The following is an 8,580-nucleotide window of genomic DNA, read 5'->3' as shown; positions in this document are numbered from 1 at the left end:
AGCAGGAGTCTTGTCCTAGTCAACCATCCTCAGGGCTTCTTCTGCAAAAACAAGAATTTCAAGTTAGAAAGAATTACGGCAAGTTTGCAATAAAAATGAAATGACAATCATTCCGGATGAGAAGTATTCTACCCTTGGGAAACATTGTACTCAGTCCACAGGCGGACAAGAAGCACTCATCTTTGAAGAAGTCCGGATGGGGGATCCAGTTCTTGGGAACTATGATGTGAGTCCCATCCCCCATGGGCTCAGTTGTTGTCTCAAAAAATCCCGGCTCCATTATTTGCTCCCGGGCCTTAGTAGATAGCGCCGGGAGGGGGCATTTTTGGCCTAGAAGAGCCGGCTCGGTGTTATACTGGAGCAGTGTCCGGTTATGTCTTAGGGTTGGGGAGGAAATCAAATAGAACTTGTCCTTCCACCCGGACCATTTGGACACTTTGTCCAAAGTCATCAAGTATTGGGGCAAGGTAGTTAGTGTATACCATGCCCCATGGCCACCTGGAGCCTTGCTCAAGTAGTGCATGTGAGCGAAGGCAGAGAAACCGGGGTTCAAGTTTTGGAACTCGCAGGCGGCGATGTAACTTAATATGTTCACCCACGAGTTAGGGGTGAGCTGCCAAACCCCCAGATCATACCCCTTAAGGATTTTCCTAATCCCGGGGTGGAGGGGGAACCGGAGGCCGACTTCTATTACCGCCTCATAGCAGATGAAGTAGTCATCTGCATGGTCAATGTCGTCCCCCCAGGCCATCACAACATCAGCCGGAGGGACAATAACTTCCCAACCCCTTCCAAAGGGGTGTTTCTCTTTAAAGGCCCTGAACCCGCTATTAAGAAGGGCAATGTTACTCGGCAGCATCCGGGTCCTTTTGGGGTTGGGATTGTCAGCTACCTTGGGCGGCTACTGATAGTCAGCCGCAAAATCTCCCTGGTCAGAGCCGGAGGATTCCGCTCTTGATCCCTGGCCGGCCTCAGCGTCGCCGGCTTCATTGGAGGAGGCAGCTCCCTCGCCGTCTACTTCTCTCACTCCAGAGCTCCCGGAGGTAGAGGGAGCCTCTTCGTCGGATCCACTCTCCTCCCAATTCCTCTGATCCCCATCCGGGAAAACCTCATCAGCTGGCACTCTCATGGTGCGTCGGCTTTTAGACCCCCTGGCCGTTTGTTTCGTTCTGGCCATTGTGTCCTGCACAGACACAAAGAGGGAGGAATTCGGAGATGAGCATATTGGTTCCGACAGTCCAGAAGAGGCACCCCCTGTTCTAGACTCAGCCGTTCTAGGGGATCGGCTGAGTGTCCTAGGCAGTGCCGAGTGGGTGGATTGGGAACTCATTTATATTTTCTATTTTCTAAAGAAAGCCGGGCATGCAGGCGGAAAAAATGGTATGTAAATTGAAAGGGAGGAAAGCTAAAATGGTACAGGCGGTTACCTTGCTTTGACTCTGAAAAATCTGAAAACCGCTACAGCCGGTGAACCGGATGATGAACTGCTAGCACTCGGAAGCTTGAAACTCGCTGTTATGCAGGCAGGAGCAGAGAAAACTCTCTCTAGAATCTCTCTTTTTCTCTCTCTAAAAAGTCAATATGAGTGTAAAGTGTGAAAAGGAGGGGGGGTAACTTTCTATTTATAGAAAGTAAAATGGGGGGAAAATTTTGATTTGAAATTCAAAATTTTAACCCGTTACTGTTCACCTATGAAAGGTGGACACGTGTCATAGGCCCCACGTGACATGCGCGTGCGACCTGTGAGGGGCAAATGTTTAGGGTATTTTTACCCTAGACACGTGGACCAATGAGAGGTCGCCACGTGTCGAGCTCAAGATGGCCTATGTGGCCCAACATCCTCTTGACACGTCGACCAATGAGAGGTTGCCACGTGTCGAGCTCAGGATGGCCCATGTGGCTCAACGTCCTCTTGACACTTGGCGCCCTCAGGTATGTTTCTGCAATGGCGGCTTTCAAAGGCCCAAACTCCTAGGAGCGCCGTAAAACGGCGCAGCCCACTAAAATCTAGGTCAAGTGACCTAGGTAGGGGCACTTTTCCCAACGAACCTATAAATAGGGAGATATTTCCCCATTTTGGGGACACATTGAATCATTTATTACACCCTTATTCTCTCACATCAGAGAAAGACCTAAGCTTGGAATCCGAGCAGAGACCCACCTAAATTTCCGTTCTCTTTATTCCGTTTCAAGTTACTAACTTGACCTTCGGAGGCGGAGCTCCAACCTCCCGGAGTCTCTGTTATTTTGCAGGTACAACTCAGCCGGATCAGCCTTCGTGACGTAACTCTCCCAAGGGACAAAAACACCCAAAACAAATGGGATCTCAACTTTATTCTTTAATAGACATTTCATGTTTTATATAAGAGTTCACCAATGAATACATAGACTGGTTGAATCTCACATACTCAAACTTCAAGTTGAGATATCGATGATGTATGTAGTCATATTGACTTATCATGAGTTTGATAATAATTGCAACATTCAAGATATAAAATATGTAGGGCTGAGTATATAAATACGTCATATATAAGTTCTTCAGTAGTTCTTCTTACATGAATCATAACAAGCTATTATTAAAATGACGTCATCAATAATTTCATCACTAGTGTAAGCCCATTGTAATATAAATATTTCTTTGTAAGTTCCCATCAATGTTGTATATATGCCTTACTATACATTAGACAGACATTCACACATATTACAATTATTATATTGAAACTAGCTAGTGCATGAAATATGGATATGAGAATCATGATAAGATATTGAACAATATATACAATGAGTAGTGCATCTAACAACACCCTAAACATACAATAAGCAAACCATTAACCTATGACTCATGCACGTACATGGGTATAAGACTCAAATTAATGCAGGACACTGTACAGTGTGGATTTAAAAATCCATATTTCATTACACTTCTGGTCCATGATAAAATTTTGATGATTATCATCTTGTCAACATCATAATGGTTATATGTTTTAGATCCCCTATTCAATAGTCCATTCTATCATTCATATGCATATTATTCATCGGTTTCATTGTGTACCGGTATCATAAAATTACTTTAATGTACATTTTGCATGCTATTTTATAATGATATCTGAATACATTTCTCATTGTTGGTACCATCATAACATTTCTTACATAATAGGCCATATATTATATTAATTCAGATATCTATACCACCTATCAAGGGTATTTCTCACACTATGATATTAATATACTATTATTATACTTTAAAAGTATCAACTGCATTATCTTGCCATATATTGCGTATTTATATTGGAACCGATCATACAAACTATACTCGCAGTGATTTAAAGGAAAATTGGCAAAATCTATCTTAATGTAAGCACATAATATCATTATCACTATAATCAAAATATATCTCTTTATTCCTCTCGATGAGCCATAACAGTATACAATCAAATCATAGATGTGCAACATATGTTGATACAAAAGTTGGCATATAACTTTACAAAGTATCATTAGAGGGATCAACTAATTATAGTTTTATAATTTTGCCAACTTTCTTCGATTCTTCCCCCTAAGTTGGTAAAATATCTCAAATATTGGGGCAATTCTTCACCAACTTAGAATATAATTTCAAGTGCATTAAGTTTCGATAATCATATATATATTCAACAAAGTTCTATCTCTTCTGGAGAATAATGAAACTTTGTTCTCTTCCAGAGATCAATATTAATAGGGGGTAATAAATTGCGCAGTTGCTAATTTCTTATTCTATTCCTTATATGCTGACATACAATTTATAGCCCCAATCAAGAGAATTGTTATACAAATATAAACTTTCTTGTAATTTCACTAGGTGGTGATCTTCGGGATCACTAGAAACATTGATAGTATGATACTAGTTACTTAAAATTTCCACATATAACTTGTACGTGTGAGCTTCTGGTCACCTAATATTTGTCAACATATAAATTATTCTAGTGAACTTCTGGTCACCAGTTATTCAGAAAAACTAATGTATTATCTCTTGAACTTTTCTTTTAATACAAAATATAAAAAATCACAATCCAAATATAACTCAATATCAATGTTCTGTCTTGCCATTCAATTTATTTCATATATTTAACATGAGAGTGTGTCAGCACATTATTTCTTTCATATCAAATGAAACTACAGGTTTTCATAACGGGAATTTATTAAACCGGTTTTAGGCTTCGGTTATAATCCATGGTAACCGATTTTGGGCTCCGGCTACCATGCACGGTAACCGATTTTGGGCTCCGGTTACCACGGTTGCCTAAATAAAAAAACCACCACCTTCACATCGGCCAGGGAAGGTGGTGGGTTGTCATAGAGGAAGGTGTGGTGGGTCGTCGGTCAAAAGGGGTTGTGATCGCCGGTTGGAAGGAATTGTGGGTTGCCGGGAGGATGAAGGGATGGTGAAGTAGGTAGGGTACGATTGTCCATTCACAACAAATGTAGGCGGTGGTGATCATTTTTGTTGGCGGTGTTTAGCAATCCACTTAACAAATGAATTTGTTTTAATTATAGTTAAGGAATCCGTTTTTGCCAATTTTTTTATAAATCATATGTACTCGTATTATATTTGTTCTTAAATAATTCTACAGATGAACATGGAAGGATTTGATGATAAGGAAGAACTATAGCTAATAAACATAAAACAACAAGGTGAATAAAAGCTAATCACCAATATACCAAAATTGTAGGTACTAATTTATATGCCCAAGATTTTAAAAATATCTTTTCCAAAATAATAAGATAATAATCCCACAAATCTTTTTTTTGCTAAAATAATATGATAAGAATTCCACAAATCTTTCCTAAAAAATAAAATCTATAATTTTATTTTATTTTATTTTATTTTTAAAATAACGTATAGTTGGGAATTGGGATTTCAATTAAAAATGAAAACATATTGCGGGATATATTTTGGGAATATTTTAGGATATATTTGGTTCCATATTTTATGCCTAGAATATCTTTAAGATATATTTTTGGTAGTTTCCTAATCCTATCAAATTAGGGTTAGCTCGGTTAGCTTGTATCTTATATATTGGGGTTGAGGCCATCAATAACAATCAAGTCATTCTCTTCTATTTTCTCTCTAATTTAGCATGGTATCAAGAGCAGATTAATTTTTTTTTCTTCACAACCATGGCCGGTTTTTTGGGTAATACAATAATTTCGGAAATCCATCTCAATGGTAAATTTGACAGCACTTGTTGGATTATTGATACAGGTGCAACTCATCATGTCACCGAAAATAAATCTTGGCTATTTGACTCTTACAACATTGAATGCCCTGCTGGTTTGCCCAATGGTGACAGTGTACTCGTAACTTTGGCCGGATCTGTTTGTTTGTCTGATTAAATTACTATATCTGGAGTTCTTTTTGTCCTGATGAATTTGAAATGCAATCTAATTTCCATCTCTTAACTCAGTGATCAATTGAAAGTTGTTGTACAATTTAACTCGCATATGTGTGCTATACAGGATCCAATGAAGGAGCTGATTGGTACGGGTCTTAGTCCAGACAGACTCTATTATCTTAGTACACTGGATGGGGTGCAACGTGTGTCGGTGGTTGGAGCTACTTCGGAGTTGGATCTTTGGCATAGAAGAATGGGTCATCCTTCTGAGAAGGTAGTTAAGTTGCTTCCTCATATTAGCAAAAATAACACTAGTTTAGCAAAAGATTGTGAAGTATGTTTTCATGCTCAACATTCTAGAGACAAATTTCCTTTGAGTGATAATAAAGCTTCTAGAATTTTTTGAAAGAATACACTGTGATTTATGGGGTTCATATCGTCATGTTTTCTTGTGTGGGGCCCGTTATTTCTTGACTATTGTTGATGATTATTCCCGTGAATTTTGGATCTATTTGCTTCTTGATAAAACTGAGGTTTTTCGGATGTTTATGGCTTTTGTTACTACGGTTGATAGGCAATTTAATCAAACAATTAAAATTGTGTAGAGTGATAATTGGACTGAATTTAATTGGTTTAACGATTATTTTGTTGCAACTGGTATTCTCTTTTAAACCTCTGGTGTTGGGACTCCTCAACAAAATGGAAGGGTAGAGAGAAAACACAAACACATTCATAATGTTAGTTGGGCCTTGAGATTCCAACCAAATCTTCCTATTTATTTTTGGGGTGAGTGTGTTTTAGCCGCGGCTCATTTTATTAATCGTACTCCTACCCCTATTCTACAAAACAAATCTCCTTTCGAAATTCTTTTCAATAAACCTCCTTCTTTTGGTGCTATTCGTATTTTGGTTGTTTGTGTGCAACACACAATCAAAAGACGAGGGGGGATTAGTTTGCTATTAGGAGTTGTAAATGTGTTTTTATGGTGTATCCATGCGGGAAAAAGGGATGTAAGCTATTTAATCTTGAAACAAAGGAATTTTTTGTCTCTCGTGATGTGAAATTTGTCGAGGATATGTTCCTTTTGGTAGTCTGGATAATGTAAATATTGATGTCAATTTGGGAAATACGCAGGATGAGGTTCATGTGGATTTTGATGATCATAATTTGAGTTATGATGACAATGTTACGGCTGTACATGACACATATAATAATTTTGTTGACCAAGGTGCATTTACATCTCAAGAAAGGGAGGAAACAGTTTCCTCCGCACCCCACCTGCGACATAATGCTGCTAGCCGCAGGGGGGTGCAAAGTCACCTGCCAACACCTCGGCTCCGCCATTTCAAGAGCAACAACAGCACGTTGAAGTGTAGCAGCCACCTGCGACAGAAATTGTACAGCAGTAGCATGAAGGGCAGCTGCCTCCTGAGGCAGAAACTGCCTAGTCAGTGCGGTCGGAGCAGCACTCCTGTAGGGAATAATTTCAAGCCTTAAATCCCACTAGCTTGAACCCCACTGTGATCATACACTAAAGTACGGTGGCGTCCAAAGGGGAAGAAGATAGAGCAAAAGAGTCACCAACAAGTTTTTTAAGGAACTTGTAAACCGTTCATAGGATAAAGGTTACACCCCTTAACGATCCAAGAGATCGTCAACTCCATAAGGTCATGAACCAAATAAGGGTTCGGGGATGAAGGTACAAATCCAACCTAAAAGAGATTGAACCTGCCCTAATAATAGGCCTCTACTTTATTCTGATCGTATTCATGTGCGCTTTCTGACTAACATGCAATCATTAGGATTAACCCTAAACCTATTTATCTATGTTGGTTGAATATAGTGCACAAACAAATCTATTATTGGCGATCATTTGAATTATAATCATATTTAACCCTAAACAAGATTATTAATTATCTTATTAAGCGTGATTACAAGTACCAATTCCCTTTAAACATGCAATAAAGGTGATCAAGCAATAAAAATAAGCATCAAGCAACATAATAAATAATCAATATCACGAATAATAATTATAATAATAATAATAATCATCATAAATAAAATCATCATCAAAATAATAATAATAATATTCATAATCATTATAACAATTATAATCATAATCATGTTCATGTTAATATTAAAGCATAATAAATATAGCAAGATCCTAGGCATGATACTAACAAGATTAATAACAAATCCTAGCATGTCACTAAGCAATAAAAATCAAAGCTTTAACCCTAACATGATACTAACAATCATTAATATTAGGAAGAATATAGGAAGCATCGTACTTTTAATCATACTTAATATTAAAATTACCCTAGACATGATACTAAGAATCAAAATAACAATCTAAGCATGATATCTACATCATAACATCAATTAATCAATAAAGTACTTACTTTGATGACTCGTACCTCTTTCTAATAACAAAATACACACGTTAGTAACTTCAAGGAAAATAATAAACAAAACAATTAAATTAAATAATTGAAAAAGAGATTTGGGACCAAACCCTCAGAAATTAAACCCTTTCACGTCTAGGGCGAAGGCAACTTTGAATATGGCTAGGTGTTTCTAGATCTTGTGAATGCGGAATTTTTTATGAAAACAAAGTAAGAAAGAAAGATGAATGTTTTAAAGAATGCTAATTAAAACTTGTGAATGAAGAGAATTGGTGAATGATAGATGTAGATGATGAATGATCCATGAAAACGGAGTTTTTGATACGATATTTATAGAGAAAATCAGCCAAAAAAGATAATTTAACAAAACAGAGTCTGACGCTCAGGAAACAGAGCTGGCGCCAACCCTGGCGAGCTGGCGCCAACCCTGGCTAGCTGGCGCCAGACACCAACGGCTAGCGCCAGGAGCCAATGGCTAGCGTCTGGCGCCAAGCCTGGTTCCAGGCGCCAAGGCCTGGGGTTGGACGCCAGTCTTGATTTTAACGCGTTTTCGAAAATCTGATAAGTTTACCGTACTGGAGGATAAAATAATATAATTTCTTCGAAAATGCTATTTGATTTTGATTAAAACTCTGAAAAGTCAACAAAGTCAACTTATCAATGCTAATCGAATTAGGAATGAAAAGAATCTTCTAGAAGATTCTAGAAGACTGAAATCATTCCTAATTGCATTAGGAATGATAAATCATATTAGGCCCTCCCCTAGATCATTGGGCCGTATATAAAGCTCAAGCCGGGCCCAGTTT

Source organism: Chenopodium album, chromosome 2, assembly GCF_948465745.1.
Source record: "Chenopodium album chromosome 2, dcCheAlbu1.1, whole genome shotgun sequence".
NCBI classification, from domain to species: domain Eukaryota; kingdom Viridiplantae; phylum Streptophyta; class Magnoliopsida; order Caryophyllales; family Amaranthaceae; genus Chenopodium; species Chenopodium album.
Note: the sequence above shows the minus strand (reverse complement) of the source record.